This window comes from Hirundo rustica, chromosome 10, assembly GCF_015227805.2.
Source record: "Hirundo rustica isolate bHirRus1 chromosome 10, bHirRus1.pri.v3, whole genome shotgun sequence".
NCBI classification, from domain to species: domain Eukaryota; kingdom Metazoa; phylum Chordata; class Aves; order Passeriformes; family Hirundinidae; genus Hirundo; species Hirundo rustica.
In genome coordinates this window covers 7,497,053-7,522,115 of record NC_053459.1, presented here as the reverse complement: position 1 = coordinate 7,522,115, position 25,063 = coordinate 7,497,053, and the positions used below count along the sequence as shown (strand labels likewise).

General features: G+C 38.5%; 1 long non-coding RNA gene across 2 annotated transcripts in view; it reads right to left on the bottom strand.

The window, feature by feature from the left end:
* Nucleotides 1-1,910: 1,910 nt before the first annotated feature.
* The window catches only part of LOC120757162 (uncharacterized), a 117,302-nt gene continuing 94,149 nt past the window's right edge, over nt 1,911-25,063 (bottom strand). The window contains exons 2-3 of one of the 2 annotated variants that reach the window (XR_005702401.2): nt 3,840-3,984; nt 1,911-2,533 (exon numbers count right to left, since the gene is read on the bottom strand). This is a non-coding gene — a long non-coding RNA (uncharacterized LOC120757162). The remainder of the gene's footprint in view (nt 2,534-3,839; nt 3,985-25,063) is intronic. The other variant, XR_009208181.1, reaches the window with a different exon arrangement.

The window sequence follows — 25,063 nt, the reverse complement described above, 5'->3', positions numbered from 1 at the left end:
AAATGCTTAAGTGAATCTGACAAAACTGAAGTTGTACAAGAGAAGTAACAAAGAGTTCAGTGTCACTATTCATGGTTCTTCTGACACAAAACTTCCCAGAAAACACAGCTTCAGTCCATCCAATAAAACATTGTAATCTGCGAGGTATTCTATACGGGAAAAAGACTTCCCATTCAAAAACGATGACTTTAGTTTTGCAGTCAGTTTAAAACAGAGTATTTCCAGCCTTGATACTGGTCACAGTGAAAACTATAGATCTTAATGGAAGTGTTTTAGAATTGCCTTGCACATACAGAAAAGTTGTAACTTGACACTTTAAATATTTGCCCCACTGGAAACACAACTGAGGACCTTCCTTTCAGGGAATGACAGGAATGATCTGAACCTGCAGGTTAATGTTTCTGAGGATGGGAAACAGAGCACATTCCTTATTGACTTGTGAGAAAAGGGGAGAAAATGAGAAATAGATCTCAAATGAGAAGGAAAATTTGCTTTACTTCTGCAGGTGATGCCAAAGAAAGGAATTTTTTTAAAAAAAAAATCACTATTTTTTTCCAAGAGAAGGGAACTATTTGTTTCTGTTAAAGGAAAATAGTAACAAGAGGTCTCATGGAAGGTGTTTGGGCAGTTGCATTCACATTGAGCAACCACAAAGAGCCTGGGAGACCCTGTGGAAATTAGAAGGCAGCAATCCCAGTCCCACTCAACACACACCCCTGCCTGAGTCCCTTTCAACTGTTCCAGTTTTACTCTGTGTAGTCAGTGCCCATACACAGCCACACCAGCACCAGGGCAAGAAAACACAGCAGGTGAAACACTCTTCTGGGAGCTGGAAAAAAGTCTTGATGGTTGCACATGCCTCAGCCTCTAGATCAGGCTAAATCCAGACTAAATATCCTTCACTATCCTATCCTATCTTACTACCTCAAGTGAGACGTGACAAAGCTGTAAAGAAAAGAAAACCTGATCCCAGGAGTGGGAGCTAAGAGCATTTTAGTTTTCTTTCCAGCCCCTTGATTTCAGTTTCTATTCCAACAACTTTAACCATAAAAGAAAGTCTCTGCCAAAAGCAACTTCTGGTAGAAGAGTTTCAACCATTCATGAGCATCCAATAGAGCAAATTCTACACAATTGCTTCCTGTTCTTCTAAGTCACAAAATTAATTTTTATAATTTTGATAGGATTGCATTTACACAGTGAAGAATTTGGTTTTTTACCTCATCATATTATCATGTAGATCTTCTCCATAATCCAGCCATGCCAGATACAGAATGCCCTTCACATCTTACATAGTAGCAATTGACAGAAATCTGATTTCTTCCTTACTGGAAACTAATTTGGGAGTTAATTTTATCGCAACTTTCCATCACACAGACACAATGTAAAGTAGGAGCAAACAGCACCACAACGCCAATGGCCCTCAGAAACTGAAAGACTGTTAACAATTTTCACAAATCTAAATTATCTGTAAGAATGACTCATCAGGAATCTGTGATTATTCTCATAAGAAGTAGAAGTACAAGGATCAAGAGCGATGTCATCCCTGTGCAGGAATTAAAATGAATTGTGCAGAACAAAGATTTGTTCGTGATTTTTTTTTTTTGAGCTTGACTGATATGAGAACATGGTGATCACTGTTACATTAAACTGAACCCAAACTCAAAGTCTGGGAGTACTTAGTGATGAAAGGAGTCCAGATATTGCACTAACAAATGGGAAGTCACACAAGAGGTTGCTTGTTTACAAGAAAACTGCAGTGGAGGGAAAACATTATATGCTCTATTATTTAAATGCCAAATTTTTATTCAACAAACCCCTTTATGTCACTGACTGCCCAATGATTTTTTTTCTTTATTTTTTTGTATCCACACTCTATGATTCTTTAGTGATGACAAGGGAAACATTAAATTAATGATAAATTCCAGTAATCAGGTGAAATAAAAAAAATAACTTTAGAGTCATTAATGTTAGTTTATTCCAAATCACTGCTTCATATTGTTTAAAGACACTTCAGAGAAATAACTAAATTCTCAGTACTTCCCTGGGAGGAAATGAAGTCTTGAAAAAATAGGCATTAAATCATTACCTATGCTTAAAAAATACAATAAATCAACTTAATGAAACATTAGGCATAAAGTTTTCACATCTTTAGGCCTCAATCCATGCAGTATCCATTAACTTGGTGCAGCAGACTGGGTCTGCCACCAACACTGGAAATACTCTCCTATATTTAGTGATTCAGACTGGGAGATATTTGTTAAGTTAAACTCTACTGTTAATTTCACGCCAGGAACACATTTTCAACAATATATGGGTTCTGCCAAAATTAGTTGTTATCAAAGATGAGAAGTAAGAGTAAAGGAGGCTTAGAAGAAACAGAATTTGTCCTTGAGATGGGGAAGGATTCCAGAGGTGCTCTGATTTTTCATTCGCTGCACTCCCATTTCCAGAGGCCAACTGCAGCCTGATCAAAGGCACACAGAGGCTCCCATGATCTCATTCAGTCTTTTTAAGTCAGGGTTCTGACAAGCACCTATTAATACACAGCTTTTTTTTTTTTTTTTTTTTTTTAAAAAAAAAAAAAAAAAAAAAAAAAGCAGTCACATCCTTTTCAGCTAATTAGGTCATGATTATTCAACTTCACACAAGAAAAATCTTATTGCAGCAAAGAGAGTTTTCTGTTAACCTCCTCCATTCCTTCATAGCCATGCATCCGAGCTGTATGTAAACTGATCGTATTCCTCAATGTCACAAGCTATTACACACAGGAAAGCAGGCAGGATTAAAAGATGCCTGTGATTAGACTACCTAGAAGAATCATTTATACCACATCAGCCTTCACACAGAAGGTGAATGCCTGCAACTATATGCCTTAGGTTGGAAAGAATATTATTCAATGCTTGTTCATTACACAGTTTTGGTTTTTTTCTGATGCTTTTTCTGTGGCATCAAAGATAAAACAGACCAGTAGTCTAATAAAACAAAACTGTTTTCTTTTAGGAATGGGAAGAAATCATTTTGCTCTTCATCCTACTATTTCAGCCAAGAAGCCAACTCCCATTTTCCTTTACGGTTATATCTATAAATCCTACTCTCAGCCCTTTGGATTCAAAATGAGAAATGCTTTCAAGCAGTGTTTTCACATTGGCCCAGTTTTCAAACACTTTGGGGAGGGTAATCTCAACTTTGAAATGAACAAAGGAGCTTTGCAACTGGTCGCTTCCAGCAGAAGAGTAACCTTAGCAATTTTGAAAATAATGAATTACCAGAGAACATGCTGAAAATCTGTCTATGAATACAGTCTGAAACAAAACTTTTCATATTACCTCATTTTTTAAGATGATTCAAAGCCCACTAAAGTCAATAGAAAGATCCATATTGATTTTAGGAGGCTTTGAATCATGTCTAAAATTGTTCTTTCATTACACTTCCATCCAACACAGTAAAAAAAAAAAAAAAAAAAAAAAAAAAAAAAAATCCTACAAATCAATATATTTCTAGAAACACAGCAGTACAAGAATGAATTATAAAAAGTTATAACACAGAGCTAACCAGGATTTGTACACATAAGCAACAAAAAATTACTTCTTCCTGGGGTTAATTATTTTTTCACAGTTCAAAAAGGCAATCACCCTAAATTACATTGGTCTTGCCAATGCCTCCTTAAGTAATTCTGACATTTAAAGGTAGGAAATTTATGTAGAGCAATTAATGCATTAAATAGTTGCAGCAAAATTAAATCTACTCAACATTTTCCACTTCCTGAGAAAGACAACATTTTGCACATAATTTATTACATGACTAAATATTTTGTCAAAATTGGGAATAAGATGCCTTACCCATTATCTCTGCAGAAGTTTTGCATTTCTTTATAGAGCAAGGAGTAATGATCTGGGCTTCAACAATCTTTTGGTGCTACTTGTCATATGCCTCAGGTGAGGTGAGTTTGGATTCAGCTGCCTGGGCTGAGTTCACTCAATCTCACTGTGAAGATAATTAAATGCACTTTTACGCACTTTTTTTCTAGGGAAAGCTGCAATGTAGATATGTCGTGTGACCCACTGCCTAGACACCTTTCTCTGTGACATATTTTTCATAGTTTTGTTTCTTCAAACATTAAAGCTATTTCTTGAAAACAGAATACTGTCCTAATGGAGAACAATAAAAACAACTTGGAGATCTAAATGCAATACATCAGCAGGAAAGCATCAAGCAGGAACCCTTTTGAAAATAGAGGCTACTTTTAATTTGCAATCCTTACAATTTTTGCAAGCCATTAGGTCAAAGCAGTGAACTTCAATTCCTTTACAACTGCTCAAATAACTGTCCCTCTTCTTGAACACCCTTTCCCATTTTAAAGCATTTCTGGTGCTTGGCTTTTCTGCCAAACTATGGCTCTGCCTAAGGGACAAAAACTAAACTGACAGATCATCCAAGAAAGAAACCACTGGCAGGAATTTCTGCTATCCTTGAACTACTGAAACAGTGTAGAAATAAACACTACCCAAATTGCAGCTATTACATGAAAACATACTACAAGAAATTGTCCTCTTAAACCAAGACTCAGGACGTGTTGATTCTTGAGGTACAAGAGCTATTCTGAAAGGCAATCAAAATCATAGGACACAAAATGAAATAAATAGCATAGAAAATAACAAGCTGAACTTGAGAAACATTAATAAAATATCACTTCTTTAATAAACATGTCATGCAGAGCTTTGGTCATCACACTGCAGTGGCCTTTTCCTGACAGTTCCTTCCTTGACATCAGTGTTATTGTGGAAGGAAGAAAGAGCTTTGTTTACACTGACTTTTTAAATGGCATTTGAAAAGCGTCTAAGTTTCCAGCACCTAAGGAGTCCTACAGGAGAGCTGGAGAGGGACTTTTGACAAAGGCAGGAAGTAATAGGACAAGGGGAAATGGTCTTTTCCACAATGATTGCTCAAATATATTCACAATCATTACAGCTGGCACTCAGATGAATGCTTTTTTAACTAGATATCAATCCTCGTGGAAAAACAAAATGTGTTACTTTAGTAAACTACAGTGTTGATTATCAGGAGTTTGTCATTCCTCAGACAAATTTTTGTACTTTACTGAGTTTGAGAACACTGTGATAAGGAAGCTCTGAGGAGTTTATCATTTGGATAATATTTGTTTCATTCTATCTTAGCCATCCAGAGATAAGCTTAAATGTAACAAGACAAATACCTGATGCAGTTTGATGAATATCGTGATGATAGCTTTTTTGTATGACATTCTTGTAATGAGACAGCATTAATTTAGTGGCAGATTCTTGAAGGAATAGATGGAATAAATTTCTAGGTGACTCTGCTCCTATCATGGAAGGACATTCTTGTTGGGACTGTAAATGCCACAGATCCCCACTTGTTCTAACAGCCTCTCCTACTTTTGGGAGAGTCTCTTTTGAAGAGCCCCTTCTTGGAAAAGCTACCAAAGAGGAAACTCCAAAGTTTTGGGACTACCAGACCAAGTCCAGCTTCAGCAATGGTGTTTCCTCTACAATCATTTAAAATTAATATAGAAATCCACCCTGTGGGAGCTCTCAGTTTTCAAATAGTTGAAGTGCCACTAGACAGCATTCTCAAAAGGAATGAAATGCAATGTTTAAAGCAAATAATATAGAACAGTAAAGCAAAACCTACATCCACACATATAACCAGGAAGCTTGCCCCCCTCCAAGACAGCATGAAAAATCTTAACTAGCACCAGACATCGCAAGTTCATTACCATCTGCTTGGTCTTTGTTTCCAGGCCCAGCTACAAAATTCTCATGGATACTCCCTGATCCCATCCACATTGCAAAGCAGTGCCCCGTTCTTCCTGTGGATTCCTTCCAAACCCCTCACACACACACACACCCCTATTTTACCATGTCCAGTAATGTCATTGCTCATCATGCTCCAGAAAGAAACAAACCTTCAGTTATTTCTTTATAACTCCAGGAGCAGTTACTTATAATTACAATGCATCTCAGGGATGACTTTTCGAGCAGATGTACTGTTTTGAAGCTGGAAAGTTATGGATAACAATTAATGTTGTACAAAACTGCTGCAACCAAGCTCAGCCATTTCCTCCATTTCCTATTGCTAAATAATCATAGAAGAAAGACAGGGAGGGAAGAGTCACATAAAATATCTTTCAAGATTAGCCACCTTCTCTTTCCCCTCACACAGCATCTTGTTATTCACTAACCACTCTCTCCTTCTGCAGGATGCAGTTTGCTAAGGATTCTACTGTTGTACTCCTGAAAAAGCCTAGAAGTGAGAAGTATTTCTTACTCCCACAGGTGTATACAAAGTAGATATATATTTATTTTTGCTGTCTTCCAAATCTGCACATGCTTTTGTGACCACTTCCCATTAAAATCTTTTACTTTGCAAAACTCATAGTGAAGACATTTTAGCATACCTCTTTCATATGAGTAAATTTAATTCCTTTACACAATTATATCATAGTTTAAAAGATTTCCCCCATGCACAGCCCTGACACAAACTGTAAAGTAATTCAACTTTATAGCTAAAGTATGAGAGTGGTATGCAGGAAATTTTTCCTAAACTAGCTTATATTTTGCTTTTGTAGCATAGCCCAAAAAGCAAATTTACCTGTATATAATAGTTAGGAGATAAATGTTGAGAGCAAAGAAAAAAAAAATTAAAAACCAGAGTAAATAGCATCATTGCACGTGTGTTCAACAATTACCTCTGTAAGGATGAATTAAAATTTGACTGTGAAAAATGAAGAACCATAAACACAGCAATGGAGCAGGTGTTGCAAAGTTTATTAGGAAATCTCCTAAATGCTTCCATAAAAATTCAATAGTCCATCGTATGCAAGACTACAAAATTATATTTCATGGAGAGCTGTACCATTGCCATTTAATTATTGGACAGTACTGCAGTCTTCTCAGAGCAGTTTTCAGGCCTCAGATTATAATGACCAGACAAAAGTGAGGAATTCCCTCTCCACTGTATTTAAGAGATTTCACAATAGCAAAAGGAAATTAGAAAACATGGTATTTTCATGAAAAACAGTTTTCAATTACCTTTGTATCCAAATAACATTGCATCCATATTCACAGTACTGCAAAGTTATTACCTAGTCTAAGTAAAATAAACTCAGCATCAGAACTTAATTAGATATAGAAAATTGGAAAGTTGAACACCACAGTTACTGAAAAAGTAGAAATGCATAAAATTCAGGGCACAGTTGTTTCCTGAAAGGCACTGTAATAACAGACAGTACTTGTAAAGGACATGGCAGGGTCACGGATCTCGGGACAAGGTGAGCCCAGGGCTGTGCTCACTTGGCAATCCCACCCCAGTGCAACACCACTAGCACCAGTTCACAGTGACAGCCAAGGAGAGCAGCTTTCCTTGCTAAAGCAGTGCCCCAGCAAAGGACTACTTCTATGTTTTGATTGAAGACAAGTAGTAAAAACAAGAGCTAAAAGATGCTCTTTACCTAAAATCAAGGTGAAGGTTTAAGCACTTTTTGATTGTTGAAGCTGGTCTTTGGGTATTGACATGCATCATTTCAGACAGGTTTTAAAAAATCATAAACCGTGTTCTGTGCATTTTGCTTCGTATTTTATGGCAGTTATATATATATGTACCATGCACACTGCATTCCACACTCTGCACAGAAATAGGCACAACAAAAGGAAACTAACGTCTGGCCCATTCAGTTACATGAGAAGGTAAAAGGAGAAGAGAAGAGTAAGAATCGAGAAATCACTTGTGCTATGCATTGATGTGGGCTAAGATGGGAATTTAGGCAAGACTCGGTGGTTCAAAAGAATATCAAGACTTTTATTCTGGCTGTGTCAAATGCCCTCTACCTTTTATTAAAGTCACAGAACTGCTTTTGAGTTTTGAAACTGAAACTTTTTCCTACATTACTTAGGACAAATTTTCTAGAGAAAATAGAAATGTTTGAAAAGGCTCTGCTTCTGGACTGATACTTCCATTTCCTTTTGATGCATTTTCTACTGCAGAGACTTCTAGGGTGACGATAGACTCTTAACGACCCACACAAAAATCCTCCTAATCTAAGACCCTCAAAACTGTGGGACAATCTCATTGCTGCTCCCAGCCAAGCCCTATTGGTCTTCCTCACTCCTCAGCAGTGCCTGGGAAAAACAAAAAAAAACCAAAAACTTTTCCCTCCCTGTTGAGTCCCCTTGATCCAGTTTACAGCAAGCAGAACAAAGCAAGCAGCCAGCCCACCCTTTGCTGCAGGAAGGGAACATGACCCAACTGGCTCTCACACATGTGGAACTTCAACAGAATCAAACACAGCAAGAGTTCGCTGGAGCAACCACGTCAGATATCATTGCAGCAGCCCTCGTGTTAGAGGGTAGAAATAAGCCAAGATACGTACTTCATGTTTATCACAGCATGAAAAGGGTCCTCTTTATAGAGAGGAATAAACCTTTAAAGAAGTTTATTCCTCTGTACAGCTCAGCCATCCTGACTCCAACTATTCACTGACTCGGCTGTAGCAAGCTCCTACTGTGGGTTTCCCTTGCAGCCTCTGACTGCTGGTTGTTTCCTGCTAAACTCTGACTGCAGGCTTTTACCCAGCTAGACTGTGACTGCAGGTTCCAACAACAGGCTCTGACTGCACACCCAGACTGACTTCACAGCAGTGATTCTCTTGCCCCAGGATCCTCCTTCCTCTTCATGATCCTCCCTCCCCAGCTAGCCCACTCCTTTTTATCACACTTACCTTTATTGGATACAGCTGCAACTCATCAGGGACGAGGCTGAATTGGGTAATTAACACAGCTGTCCCTTATCAGGGACAAGGGCACCTGTATTCCCTTGTCCCACAGTATGTGTGGCTTCCATGTTTATAAAGGTATGTTTAATGAAGTGGAAGACATGAGACAGCCTTAGAAATAGATTTTCCTGATACAAAGTCTGTGTTAGTGGCAACTTTAATAAATCTCATGGCCCAGGAAATACTTTCCAGTCTCTATAAGAAGCCACGCTGAGAGTTTTCAAAGCTAGCTACAAAACCTGGGCAGCCTGTCCACATTTCCCAGAATCACAGCATAGTAGGTTTGGAAAGGGACTTCCAGAAACCATCTTGTAAAACTCTATAACTCAAACAGGGTCAACTGTAGCAAGTTTCTCTGTTAAGTTTTGAATATCTCCCCAAATGGAGTCTCCACAGCCTCTCAGGGCAACCTGCCTCATGCCCAATCACCATTCCAGTAAAAAAGGGGATGTTTTATGTTTTATGTTCAGACAGAGTTTTCTGTACTTCTGTTTGTGCCTACTGGCTCTGACCTTGTCCTTCTTGTGCATCACTGAGCACAGTTTAACTTCATCTTCCACACATCCTTCCATCAGATATCTGTAAAAAATTATGAGATTCTCTCCTGAGCCTTCTCTTTTCCAGGCTAACCCATGACAGCTATCTCAGCTTCTTCTCGTATGAGAAGTTTTTCAGCCACTTGGACTTACAAAAGGACATTTGGGAAAAAGAAAATAATCTGGTTTGGAGATCATTCATATTGGGTAATACGACTGAAAACATTTTGTGCTTTTCATCACAAGAACAGCTGTACAATATTTGCTGCCTCAATTCCTTCAGTGCTCCAATTAAAGATTGCATAGATCCTGGGCTGGAATGTGTGGAAATGGGAAATGCTAGGAATATAAAAGATTACCAATCCCCTTTAATTTATGCTTTCAAATGCTTAACACAGGGCTATAATTGCAATTTTAATCACATGTGTTCTGTGTGTGCATTGAATATCGAGGTCTCCATGTGTCAACTAGCACCCAGTAAAGCTGCAGGGATTTTTTTCCACTTTAATGTATTCATGTTCACATGTAAAAAGATACATTTTAAAGGCTCTGGGAAAAGAAAAAAAAATTAAAAAGTGACAGCTTCAACTATAACTGTCAAAAGAAAAAAAAAAAAAAAGTGGATATAAAATTCCAGCTTGCCTCTAATGGCAGGGTACTTTTTTGTTTTGCCTTCAAACATTTCAAAAACAACCTGCTCAAGGTGGGTGGCAAACTGCTATTTTTATGCCCTATGTATAAGTGTCACAAGTGATGCCACCAGATTAGTTAAGCAGGTCTGCTGGGAAGAGCTGAAAGTGAATGCAAATAACACCAGGTTTTTGAGAGAGTTTTATTCTGGATTTTATGTCTGGTTTATGTTGTTGCTTTTAGTAGGAGCAAGACTTACTTTATGCAGTGATTTCTTTTGTTTCATGAAGTCTTATTTTGAATGTTTAAAACCTTCAAATACTTGAAGTGTTCTGCACTTCTTGTTTCAATTTCAAATATATTTTGCTTTATTGTAGTGTGGTAGCAATTTTGTCACTATTATTTAAATAAAAGGGAAGAAATCTCAGGGTAAAACATTGCTTTCTGGGAGTAAGGGTTGCAGAGGCTGATCCTAAACTGACACTTTCACACTTGCTGTGCAAACACTGAGCTGAATCCACCCATAACCTTGAAAGCGTCTCAGTGAAGTTTAGGCTTAAAATACCAGCATCCAAAATGGATACAAGTATTGTCAGGAATTAAGTTATGATTAGTTGAATCAGGTCATTAGCATTTCACCATTAACCTCCCTCTTTCCTAAAATATACACCACAGCCTCACATATAAATAACATAAACCAGTCTTAAAGATAAGGATAGAGTCAGGATATAAGATTCACCCCAGCCATGGCAACAAAATTTCACTGAAGATAATGAAACTGGAAGATTGCAAATCCATTTGGGAGATCAGAATCTCATCAAGTATTTCTTGGCAAGTTTTATCTTGCAGCCCAAAATGAATAAAGAATTAAGAATCAAATCAGGAGTATAAAAACCATTTGAAATAAATCACATATTGAAAAAAAATTTAATCATTAAAATGGAAAAACTATTATTTTAAGACATCAATAATTTATCTAGCAATATTTTCCTGCAAATATTAACCATGAATATTTAATATGTACATTTGAGCAGTTTATAAACAGAAACAAAAATGAAAACGTTTAAACAGTCCTAGATGTGCTGCCACAGAGAACCAAATTGAATCATATCATCAAGCCAAAAGTAAATTCAACAGCTAGAAGCCTACCCTTTATGAAACTGCACTCCAGCTAGCAGAGCTTCTAAGTGCATTTTTGTTCAAGTGCATAGTTGTATCTATGCAAAATATTTTGCAGTTATATTTTTTCAATTGAAATTTTTTTTTTTTTGGAAATATTTTAAGAGCTCTCTTCTCCCCATATAAGAGGAAGAGAGAGAAATTAATAGCTCACATTTGCAATCCAAAATTAACTGCTTCAACAAAATTCTGTTTTACAAAAGCATACCGGAGGCCTTTTTTCCATCCCAACAGGCAATGTCATTATCCATCCCCCAAGGCAGTGCCACCAGCAGCAGTAAAAGCATAACCGGATGAGCTAACCTGACATTTAGTTTAAAATCATTTGGAAGTACACACACAAGGTGCTACTCACACAGGGCATCTTCAGAGGAGCTGATCTCCAGCTGTGAGCTGTATCAGAAATGATCCCACCATCTTCCTGCCTGCCCCTGGAAAATCTACACTGGAATAAACTCAGGAGAAGTCAACTGTGATTAGCTCTATCCAGCCCATTTCATGTCACACTAGCAGTCTCACCTAGTTCTTCATTAAAATCTGCTTTCAGCACCTCTGTTACCTGAAGCTCCTTTACCTGTGCCCACCGTTTCCTCCATGCTGGTCACAACTCAGATCCTCTCCTGTCTCATGCAAGGACTCGTCATTCCTGGTGGTTCTTTACTGGTAGCCTTGCCTGTCTTGGCTCCCATTTGTAATTCTCATGTGTTCCTCCCTTCCTTCCCCTTAAGGGAATGGAAAATTTCTACCAGCCCAGTGTAAATTATTATTTACAGATAATTCTCCATTGCTGAATTTCATGGCATTTTTATCATTAGACTATCATAAGGAACTTGAGCAAAATCTTTACCTGAGTTTTATAGCTTATCAGTCTTTACATTCCTTTAACCATAACCACAGAGCTAAAGAGAAGTTTATTTATAAAACTGCACCGTCCTAAATTTTCTGTTCCTTTCAGCTCATGGCCAGTCAATGTCAGTCCCTCATTCCTCAGCAATATGGCAATGCCAGGAGACTCTCTCCAGTCAGGATCTGAGGGGTTTCATTAACTTCACTGCTCTGACAACTGGCTCACGTGCTCACACTTCCCTGCCTGGATTTCAAGATGACTCCTGAAGTGCTGTCAGCAGACAATCCACTGCCAAAAATCATTTGGCCCACAAAACCTCTCTCGGTCCCCGGGAACAGGAAGGAAGCAGTTTGCGGAGGATGGCTTCCCAAGAGATAAAGTGAGAGTTATCTATGTCATTACTCTCTACACCACTCTTCCTGAGTGGAGGATTATATACTCCTTGAAACACAGCTGCAAATACCATAGGTTAGGAACGACAAAGGATGTCTCAGCTGGTGCTGATGGAGGACTGGCAGCTCAAGGAACAACTGTGTTGAAGCCAGGAGGATTAGCTGCTGTCTTTGGGAGAGGGAGGGCAAAGGAGAGATGTATCAATGGTATCCTGGCAGCTGAACTTCCCACCACCTCTACATCGTGCTGGGGGATGTGATTGGGAGCTTGTGTCTCAAATGTTCTCAGAGTTCAGCTAGAAGAGAGATTTCTTTCATGTTACTAGAAAGATTGAAGTTATTTCTTTGTTCCCCTGCCTTTTCACCTGGAGTTAATTTCATTTCTGATTTCAGGTAAACAAGACTCATGCTCACAGGATATGCACAAATGTGTCTGTGCCTGTCTTTTGGTGCATCTGTTCAACCCTTCTATCTCCTCTCAAGTTCTGAGCGCACAATTTCATTCCAATAAACACCACTGGCATCAACTGTGAGACAAATATTCAATGAATCAGGCTTTGTGAACTCTTCTGCTCTCAAAATTACTGATTTCTCTTTGGTTTGGGGTGAATGGTAGACAGGATTTTTATTTTACCTGTACTGTTTTCACTGACCTTGTCATACCCATCAAGAAAAGATGGCGCCACCATTCTTGAGAGCAGACAGGGAAGAGAGAAAAGAAGCTCTCAGCTCTTCATTTTATTGAAAGCTCAGATGCAGCAAAAATATCCAGAAGAACAGTTATGTATCCATTTGGAAAGGGGAATGATCTTGGGACACATTACCAATTTATCACATGGGTTTAGATTGGGTTTCTTACAAAATCTGTATTTATTCTACTAATCAACTAAAAATGCACAGTAACCCTTCTAGATTCTATGGCAGAGTTTTAAATCAAAGATTATATTAGCTGGCTAACTCATTTTGGTAGTCAAGAAAAGCTGAGACTGTGACCAAGAGTCCTTGTTTCACACACAGAATAATTAACCTGGGAAAAATATCTATCCTTGGAAAGCTGAACACACATAGCTATAGATTATGAGCACAGAAAAGAGCACCTGTAACAAAGTACAGACATGTATGATTCCTTAATTCTGTACTAACCCTAAAAACTGAATACAGAACACCTTTCAAGAAGACATCCTCTCTTGATCCCAATTCATTATTTCTGTTCAAACTGTTAGTTTATAAGGCAGTCCAAAGAGAAAGATTTAGAGACCACAAAACAAACCACGCAGTGTTTTTGCAGAGCACTGAAGACAGAAGGTTCCCAATTTTCACCTGGCTCTCACAGTGAATATTACAGACCATGATGCTGCAATTCTCATGAATTTAAAATTTTAACTTTGTCACATACAGAGGAACTCCCAAGTCTTAACACAGAGTTCTACAAACATTGTCAAATACAAGTCAATAGGCTGTCTTGTTCTATTCACTTCTAGTTTTTCATCAGACAAGAACTACCAAATAGGTGAAGAAAAACCAATGTGTAAATTCATTGGAAAACCGTTTTCCCATAACAAAGCAGAACAGCAGAATGAAACTTGGTTTTTTACTTTGTGCAATAAACTGCTTTGTCCAGCTCTGATCAACCCCAACAAACTACACCTACCCACTGCCATATACATACAAATTAAGAAATTACAATTTCCCACTGTTTTGAATACGACAATTTTTCAGAGCTGATCCCAGCAGAACAGGAGGGAGACAACTAAACCATGCAACAAATGTAAGGCTGCACAAAACAAATATATTGCACTTACCACTGCATTTCTTTCTGTATCTAATTTTAATTGCTTTCATCCCTACTTTCTACCTATATTTGTAGCTCCAGTATGTATTTCGGCCTTTCACATTTCAAATATTTCTTCATTCATATTTCACCTGCATATTCATAATAATTTACTTTTCAGACTCTTCCAAAATGATCTCCCTGTCCCATGCTGTCACATCTCCTTAAAATAATTAATTTTCTTTTTTAATGCTAGAACTGAGGAAAATTAGAAGAGAAAAATGAGAATTTGTAGAAAAGATGCAGCAGTCTCTTCCAACCCTAACAATCCTGTGATTCTATTTCACACCTTTAATACTGAATGTTGTTTTATGCCTCTATCACATAAACACTACTGAATATTTACCTTAATTAAGGGCAAGTTTGGTTTATCAGATAATGCCCACTCATAAGTGTAAGAGAGTTTAAGGTAAATTTTCAACATGCAATTTGATGGCTTTAGAGGCTTACACATATCCTATAGCTGGAAAAAAAGTGCTCTATTTATGAAGGTAAAACCCAACACACTTTCAACATTAGGCAAAGTTAATCAGATTCTGCAATCCACCTGTCAGTTTATGTAGTTCATTGCAGTTGTGCTGGTGTCAATGAAGCTATGTTATAATTATTCAGATTAATATATCACATGTATTTTAATATATTTATTATTATTTAATCATTTATTTATCATTAATTTAAGATGGCCCCACCTTCATAGTTTTGTTGGGTTTTTAAGATCACAGAAGTAATATTACTGAGAGAAAATCAGAATAATTATTTAAAAGAAAGTTGAAGTTGCATCCTGGTTTTCAAGAAACTACATAACTTTTAACGTTTGAGTAGCTTTTGCCTACATTAGAATTATTCTGGGGCTTTGTGTTTTTCAAAATTTTCCTTGCAGTCTTCCAATGACAAAACAATTCAATCCATGTAAAGTTTAAATCCAATTCAAACATATTAACAAAGCTACGTATTCACCTTCTAATAAAGAAAAGCTAGAGGTTTTTAATATATTTTTTACAGTGCAAATAAATGAGTCTAAAATTTTTCTTTGCTTCTTGACAATGACAAAATTAATGCACATGAAATGGCGGTAATCAGAATTACACTCCCTCTTATGGTACTTTAAAAGCACATTTATAAACTTCTTTTGTTAATTTTTATCCTGAAATCTGATTTCAGACAACCGACAGTCCTGCTTTTCAGTATTTTCCTATGAGTTACCATTCACTAACATTAGGAAGAAAACATTTTCCTGAAGACAGGTAATTTCGGCTTCGAACAAGGGCAGAAATTCTGCGAAGGGAGGTGAAGAGAGCGCTTCAGCTTTGCCCTCGCCCATCTCGGGTGCCGCGGTGCACCCGAGCATTTCCCGCGGCGGGTCCCTCTGCCCAGCCCTCTCTCCACGCTGGGCTGTGTCCCCATCACCACGGATTCTGCCCCCAGCACTCAGCTGTGGAGGATCCTCCCGAGGCACATGGGGAGCTCCCCTCAATCAGAACCCCCCTGAGCTGCCCTCCTCCTTCTGGCTTTCATTCCCTGCCTGTCTCCAGTTCTTCTGGCTTCCTCTTAGGTGAAATTCACCTTTAGGCAGAAACTCCATCCATTGGTTCAGCTTCAGAAAAGCTTTTCACAACCAGAAAGATCACTGTGTGTGGCAGGATATGCCAAAACTGTGTTTGTCTCCCACGTGCGTTGTATCTGATCTCATCTAGGGTGAAACTCTCAGTTCACAGATATAATCCTTTCCCGCTGCTAACAATAATCACAGAGTGCCCCTTCCCAGCAGGCCAACATGTGAAACAGTGACAAAATAACTGGACAGCTGCATAAGGGAATCCGTGGAGGCATAAGGATGCCATGAGAACTTGATTTGTGGAAAGTCCCTGAACAGCAGTGCCAGAACCTGGCAGTGTGCTGGAATCCCAGTTCCACAGAGAGCCAGCCAGGAGGGCTGTGCTAGCCATGGGCTCCTGACAGGAACAGGAACTGCTCCATGATGATTGGTGTGGCACCTGGGGAAACTGGGGAGCAAAAGCCCAGTGAGCTGCAGTAAATTAGATTTACTCAAGGCACAGAGTAGCACAAAGATAGAGATACAGTCCTGAACACACTGGCTTTGGTCATCCTGTTCACTGACAGGTTTCTGTAAGGTTTTCTGGATCCCCCACAGTCAGTTGTTCTCATGTATTTATTTAACTCACAGCACATCTGACAAAGTCTTTTGCTGACGTTCTGCACCACAATCAAATTAAACTTCCTTCCCGGTTTACTGCAGACACAGTGTTTTGTTCTGCATGAAAGAATAACTCTTATACAATGTATTGTAGATCTACAGTATATGAGTCTAAAAACATATTTCCTTTCCTGGCTGATTTTCCCCTAGATATTATTATTGTTGTTATTATTATTATTAGTTTATCCTAGGGAATCTTCCTCCTACCTTAAAGTCTCTACAAAACAGCCTCTGTTGCTGCTTCAGAGGAGTGCCCTCATATAAAGGCACTGTGTGCCAGCATAGTTGCATCCCTCTCCTGAACAAAGGAAAAAAAAAAAAGAAAAAGAAAAGAAAAAAAAGAAAGAAAAAAAAAAAGGACAGTTAAAGCAAGAGGAAAATATCCTTCCCATGCCATAGCTATAGCCCCACAAGGCAGTTTGCAACACTGTTCTGAGGGGTGTGAACGCTTTCTCTCCTCAACCAACACATAGAGATATTCTACAGCATAAACCAGCCTGCAAAGTTGGGATTTTGCTTGTAGTGAAGAAAAGTTCCTCTGCCTGGCTCTGAATAGTGTTTTTACCTTATAATAAACTGATATAGCTGAGTAAACCTTTAGTGAATGTTACAAATGTACCTAATTTCTCTGTAAACTCCTGCTCCTCTTCTTTTTTTTTTTTCTCATTAATAATTTCTTGTGTTGTTGCTTCTCCTTACCTCTGTTCCCAAGCCCTCTTTTACAGACTGTTTTGTTGTTTTACAAGACTTAGCCATCTTTCCCAAGACTCAATCCATTTTCACATGAGCTACACTAATTGGCAACAGACCTGACACATTTCTTGATTACAAGTTAAAACACTTAAAAGAAAGCTTTAAACCTTTTAAAAAAAGAAAAGAAAAAATGCAGTAAAGAAAATGTCCTCAATTAAATACCCTTTAAATGGAATTCTCTGAGAAGCAAAAGAAGAGGGAAACCAAATTGTGAAAGACCACCCTGTTGTAGTGTTATTTAAATCCCTGGGGGTTTTATTTAAGAATCTGAGAGTTCTGGACTACAGTCTCAAAGTCCTTCAAGCTTTTAAAGACATATCTGTTCTATTGCCACGTAAATAGTTTCTCTCTTCAGATAACTTCAAAGCAGTACAATATTAGTTCTGTTGATAAAGATGCTGAAATGTTTTCACAAGTTATGAAAAAATCTGTATCACATGAGGTAGATGTAGTTTCTTTGTTGATTTGTAACTCAAAAGTTAACCGAGAAAAATAACATGAGGAACCACAATTTTGTAAGTTTTGTATTCCTATACAAAAGTAGTAGTACTTAGCATTGATGAAAAGCCCAAACAAAGCTGGCTCTTTCTGCAGCTGACAGACAATAGTATTGCCTTAGGAATGGTACCTGGATGGGCCATCATTTTGATGATGCTATTATCAGAGTTTCCAAATTTACCAAATTTTGTAAATGTGTTATAATATAAAGTAAAACCAGCTAAAGGAAAAAAGAAAATGAAACACTTAAATTTGGAAGTTGATTTTAGTCACCTTATGGAAGCATGCTTTGTGGAGGTATTTTCTGTGGAGATTTTGCTTCCCAAAATATTTCAGGTTTTATTCCAATTAGCAATAAACACAGTAGGATTTGGTTTATATTTTTTTATTGTTGTTGTTTGTGGAGTGCAGGGTAAGGTGTGAATAACAAGAAGCCTCACCAGGAGGGAGAAAAAAATGAACTGGTTCACCTAAAAGTATCTTATTTTTGGCAAGTTTTACATCAGATTTTGTTAAGCTGTAAATGAGTGTGAATCCTGTCTCTTACATCATGTTCCCATCCCAGGATCCGGACCAAGGAGTTGGCACTTGTGGATACCCCAAGAGCTGGCACAAGGTCTGAGCAGCGTGACCCTGGGGCAGTTCCATCCCTAGACACACTGTAGGATTCTCTATGTTTGATCCAGTCTCAAATAAAGAAGTTAATTCTTCAATTTACATCGAATTTAAATCTGTCTCATGCATCTAAAGGCAGTGCTCATGTTAGCATCTTTGCAAACTCAGAGACACTGACTGATTAGTTAAATGGCTAGCCAGTTCATTTAAATACTTTTCATATATTTCAAACTGCCAGAGGAGGGAAGTATCCAGGGGCAGCACCACAGACAAGAACTGAAGCAATATTGGTTTTCTGGACATGTCAGTCTGACTTTTCCTGCAAAGGCAATGCAGTACAAGTGCTCCTTTTGGAAAAGCAAATGTACAAGGTTAGGCCTGTGCAAAACAGCTGCGAGCATCTGCAGCTGCACAGGAGCTGCTTGGCAGCAGCACTGCCACAGCAGGGGCTTGGCTGGTGTCAGTGAAGGAGAGGAGGTAATAGGAAGAAACACTTGTGACTCCAGGACTTGCAGCAAAGAACCATTCCCTGAACTGCACCCAGGGAAGATTAAGATATTCCTTAACAGAAAAGCAAAGAGAATCTGCAGCACCACATGCTAAGAAGCTGTAGAGATTTCTCCATGAAGAGAATTCACTGCCTGGACGACCTACAACAGTGCAGATATTTTGAAACATGACAAAAATAAAGATAAATACATTCTATCTCCCCCCCAATTGGAGAATGCCACACACACAAAGATGAGAAATATGTTCTACTATTGAAAAGTAAATGATGTGAGCAAAGAAATCAAATTGCATGAGCAAACACATTGAAATGAGCAGAAAATGGCTCAGTTAACACCTCTCCTTCCTGCTCTTCCAACTGCCCCAATCCCTCAAACCTGTCCTCAGTACCGCAGGAAAAATATTATCAGTTTAAATAATACTGAAAGTACCCCCTTAACAAGATTTTCTGAAGTAATGCAGAAATAAATACAATAAAGAGGAACCTCGTTAGACTTCAGAAAGAAATTTACAAAAGTTGGGCTACAAGTCAGTTTCTGCATTAGGAAGGGTATGATATTCTGACAGTTTCTCCGTTAGGATAGGTGGAACATTTTCATTAATTCTACCTAGAAATCACAGGGTGGGTTTCTCATCAATACAATGAAATTTATTGAAAAATAGATACTTCTCTGGTAATATTCTTTAATGCCCAGCTTTCTACTCTAACTTAAACCTGAATATGTTCCTCCATGTCTCAGGAAATAGAGGAACATGAGTTGGATAGATATGTAGATCTGGCCACAAAGTAGTTACTCAATCTGTTCCCTCTGGTAGCCAGCAACAGGACCCAAGCAAATGGCACAAAGCTGAGTCAGGAGAGATTTTTGGCTGGATATCGGGAAAAGGTTTTTCACCCAGTGGCTGGGCAGTGGGACAGTCTCTCCAGGGAAGTAATCACAGCACCAAGCCCAACAGAGTCCAAGAAACGTTTGGACAATGCTGTCAGGCACATGGTGTGACTCTTGGGGATGGTCTTGTGCAGGGCCAGGAGCTGGATTTTGATGATTCTCAGGGTCCCTTCCAACTGAGCATATCCTATGATTTTGTTTCCCATAGCAGTAAAGTTAAAAGCTAACAAAGGGATAACAGAAGTGAGATCACTGCTCAAATGTGCATTCCCTGTGCAGAATTATTCTCACTCTCAAGCTGACCATATTTTCCCATAAAGAGTGAGAGATATAACAGTAGAAGCACTGTGATTTCTGTGATGAGGAGCCTGCCCATTGGGTAGGGAGCAGATATTTTTGTGTTCAAGGGGACACATTCCTGTTGTTCACACCTCTGGTGGAGAAAGCTTTGCCACAGCTCCAGTTTGCCAGGAACTCGGTTTGATGGAGTACTTTCAATTTTCTTTTGATACTCTGCCCCCTTGACAACAGAATGGGACCATGGAGAGAATGACCTTGGTATTTATTATTTGTCATTTATTAGAGACCCTTCAGAAACCAGCTCTTACCTCACTCAGAGGTGGAAACAACAAAACAAAAAGGAACCTTTTCCCAAAAGTTCCAAATCCAAGAATGATTTATGCACATTTTCTGTATGCTGTAACATCTTTTTCTTTTCCATCATTTTAGTACACACTTCAATTCTTCCATCAAGCAGCACCCTAAGAGGCAGGCACTTAGACAAACTCACCACACCAGTGTCCTGTGGTTGACATCATGCACTCCCAGCAGGTCTCAGGACCATCATCATACAGCTGGTCCCAGAACACATCATGGCACAAAAGCTGGCAATATTGAGGAACAACTAAAAAGAAATCCTAAAAACACTGCTAGAAAAGTAATGAAAATGTAGTTGAGTAGAAATGTAGCAAATTCTTTCCAAAAAATGTTATAAATCTTCCATTTATTTTTGAATCCTAATTATTTAGGTAAGAAGATGCCAAAGAAGCATTTGAACACTAACATAGAGATGCTTTCCACTGGCTTCTGTTGCCCTTTTTTCCCTATATATGTAAAAAATATATACATACAATCAGGAAGAGTGATACATGCTGCTGAGTGTCAATAAGAACTCTGCCTTTGGATGCAATTCTAAATTTCCTAAACCTGCAAAACTAAACCAGTAACCTCAAGAGACAGTCTGGTTTGGGGGCACTGCCAGCCCAGCAGAAATCCTGCACCACCAGCCAGAGTGGTCTGGTTCAGGGTTGTTGATGCTTTTCCCCTGCTTCTATATCACTGGAGATGTAGAAGTGCAAAAATGGGAACAAAAAATAAAGAGCAGGGACATTGAACACTTTTTTGAATGAGAGATGTTGGTTCACATTCGGTTTGAACTGAGGCATGAGGGACTAGGTATGATGTTATTTCATCCAGGACACAGAATTTTATTTTACGTAGGGATGAAAGAAATGTTTGAAACAAATTATCAATACATTTTCAATTTTTTACCTGTTCAGATGGTTAATCAGGAACTATATCATCAGGATTTTCTAGTCTTGTTTTAGAGAAAACTCAGTCATGAGTACTTTTCCTTGAAAATTTTGGAAATGAGATAGTATAGAAGACTTGGGTTTGGTTTAGGTTTGTTCAAATTGAAGTCACTTGAGCAATTCTTACCAATTTCTACTGAGATTATTATTCCTGTGTTGGACACCACAGAAGACTATCACTCATACATGAATTTTAAACACTGATGTTTATCAACATTCCAATCAAGAAAGTGGCATAACCACCGGTTTCTGCCGTTTAAAACCTCTATTTATAGTTCTGCAACAGAGCTAAGAGAATTCTGAGCTTTTGTTATAATTGTACCAGATGGTTGATGTAAACCTGGAGATGCAATCTCATTTGCCAAAAAATTCTTTAAGAGTTTTCCATATAGATATCAGGCAAATGGTACTAATCCTTCCACTGCTCTTTGTGTGTGTCAGGCAACAGCTAAGCAGCAGCTCAAGGAATGTGCCAATTTACTCGAGGAGGAGAGGAACAGCCCTGATGAAACAAGAGCCTGAACCAGGCAGGACAAAAGAGAAAGAGTGACCTCTCCCGGCACCGTGGAAAACCTGAAGCTGTTTCCTCTCAGAAGCAAGAGGGGATGGCAGGGAGGTGCGAGTTAGATTTGAACAAGTAAAAATTTTTTTTCAAACGTAAACACTGTTCATCTCACAGGGAAATTCAAATCCTCACCTGGGTTTAGGAGTTCCATAACAATGAGCAGGCAATGAGATATATGACAGTTTGGTAAAGTTTAATGAGGATAATTATTAATAAAAACCAGCTAACATGCCCTGAAAAAGCTTTCTGCTGAGCTTTCTGTGATCATTTGGCCTAATTATTTTTGATGTTTTGCCCATCAAATAACGAATGTGCAGCTTGTGAAATGTCAGATATAATTAGAATAAATAAAGCTGTAGCATGAACATCCAAAAAGCCTCCAATACACATTAGCAAAAATTCCCCGTAGGAGCCATTTACACAGCACCAGCAGCAGCATTTCACAGGTAGTAGAGTTGGCACAGAGATAACAGACAAATTTTGAAGTCAAACAAAAGTTCTTGAGAGATTACAGACAAGTGATAGTGCTCTGTGCTTTGTTAATGGCATCCATTTAGAGATCTTAGGTAAGTGCCTAAATTTCACTGGGATTCAATGATAAAACAGGGCCATATAAACAAGATTTTTTTATTTCTCCTATCATCTCCCATAGAGTAACATATGTGTCATCTCTGCTAAGTTAAATAATGATTTCCTGAATCACTGTTTGAGTCAGTTAAAGGTATAGAAGGTATGTAATGCAGGATACTGAGCCCACTGCTTCAATCAGCCTTGCTCTCTTTCCTGCACTGCTCTGGGGTTCTACTCCAAGGCTCACAGGTGGCTTGGAGGACTCCCCTTCCTTCCTCTCTTCAGAAATGTTCAAGACAGCATCCATTTCCAGCGAAGCACAAATTGTTTGCTCATTTGCCTCACCACCTGACCAGCATTGCTTTCAATTAACTGATTACCCCACTTGTGTTCCTGGCATGCAGCCAGTATTTGTTTGGAAGAGCAAAAAAAGGCCAAGTTAAAGAAATAAGCATCGCTGTCGTGTAACTCTGTTTTTAACCTGCCATGGGAACATCTGGGAATTTAGATCAAACAAAATATCCAAGATATGTCTGATCTAGTCAAACTCAAGTAAGGAGATGTGTGAAAAACACTGTGATGTCAAAAATCCTGGAGCTATTTAAGAAAATTAAATACCTGACTTTCAACCACAGAATTCTCCATTGAATACCAGGCTCTGAGATCAAGACAAGAACATAACAGTGAGAAGTTAACAATGGAAGAAGCTGTGCAGCTTGGGTTTGAATCCTTTCCATCACAAATCCCAGTGCTTATGGATAGATTTTTAATTCAGTTCAAGAAACATCTTTTTCTCCCTTCTTCCAATGCCAGGCAAAGATACAAGCACATATATTAATATGGTAATGCCACTTTTGAAGAAGCCATGGCTACAGTTCAACCTCCACAGTTCCAATTATCCTCTTACCCATCCTGTTTTGTTCTGCAGGAAATACCTTTCATACTTATTTCACCGAGTTTTGAATATTTCTACAACGATCCCTCAGTATTCAGGGGGAGATTCTCTTACCCTGTTCAGCTTGGTCAGCAGGTTCAGAGCTCTGTTTCCCAGAACCTCCTGCTGGTGAGCACCCTGCAGCACCCACCTTGCACTAAGGTGCAGAATTTCTGGGGTGCAGAAATTCAGCACCTGCCCGGAGTCCAACCAATGAAACCACAAAGTCATTCAGGACAATGTCTTTGGACTCTTCAAGAACTCCAGTAGAAGAAAAGCTGCTGCTCTGGCTAGGCAGGAAGTGAAAGAACATTGCCAAAAGAAGTAAGAAATCAGACTGATTGAAACACTAATAGATGGACTCAGATTCCTGCCATTATGGATAGGAATCTTGGAGTAGGAATTATATCTGGGACCAGTGATCCTGATCCTTAACAGAAATGGGGAAGAGGGGCCAAGAGGAAACAAGAAAAAGCAGTACAAAGATGGAACTTTTCCATTTGAGAAAAATACTCAACTCTTGCCACCAAAAAAATATTATGAAACAAAATGCCAGAAATCTGTACATTATCCTGTCATATCACAAAACACTGAGTAAATCACAAAGACTCTGAAACCTTCCGTCTGCAACTGTATCCTGAACCAGCTATAATATTTTATCATATTCTAAGGTGCTGCTAGGAATCAAAAATATAACATTAAAATGATATAACATCCAACCTAAACAAGATGCAGCAATCTGCCTTCATTCAAAAATTATTTTGAAAATTATAGAAACCAGCCATAGAAGACAAGAGGTACAGATTGATATTGCTGCCATCAGCAAGAACTACAAATAAACCACAAGAAAGAAAATAAATTGTATTAAAAGCAATCAGTCAAATGCAAAATCAAATAAAGCAAGCATATTACTCGCATGCTGCCAAATGCAGCCTGTCAAGCACAGAAAGTTCTAATGCAGGGGTCTGTGCTTAAACCAGCTGTGATTCCTATTACTCTGAGATCCAGGAGGGATGGGGGAAGATCATCCCTATCATTTCCTGTTGCCAGAACAAACGTTAAGCCAAGAGAAATGAAGAATGTCCAATAACCAGAGCTTATCCAATTTTCCTATTTCTGGAATTTGCAGATAGTAATCTGGTGACAATCTGTTCAGCTTTGTTTCTTCTCTGTAACTAAAGGGAGCTTTTTAAAGTAGCAGTGACTGCTTGGGATTGGTTTACACTGCCAATTGAGTCTTCTGGATCTCTTTATGTTACACGAAATCAACATATCAATACAAAACAAGGTCAGGTTCTTAGGTTATTCTTGCCATTCTATACTGAGTATTTGGAAATAAGTATTCAGGGGGGTTAAAGTCAACTGCTATTTAGTGAGTGTTTAACTGCACAGGAGGAAGATTTCTCTTTAGCTCAAAATAAATGCTTCTCCCAAAAAAACAATGCTAGTCAATGTTCCCGTGAAGAAGTCACTGTAGGGAATGATCTGAATGAGCCAATCCACCTTACAGAATACCCTACATTTTAAGTCCATGTCAGAGAGAAGCAGCTGCTTTCCCAAAATAGTTAAAATCATGCTCTGGCACTGCTGCCTCTTCCAAATGTTTCTGTGATTTTTTTCTGCTTTTGATCTGAGTGGTGGAATAATTTTCAGCGAAGCTGTTGAAGTAAATTTCAGCCCTCCCTTGTTTGTCTTTACAACGT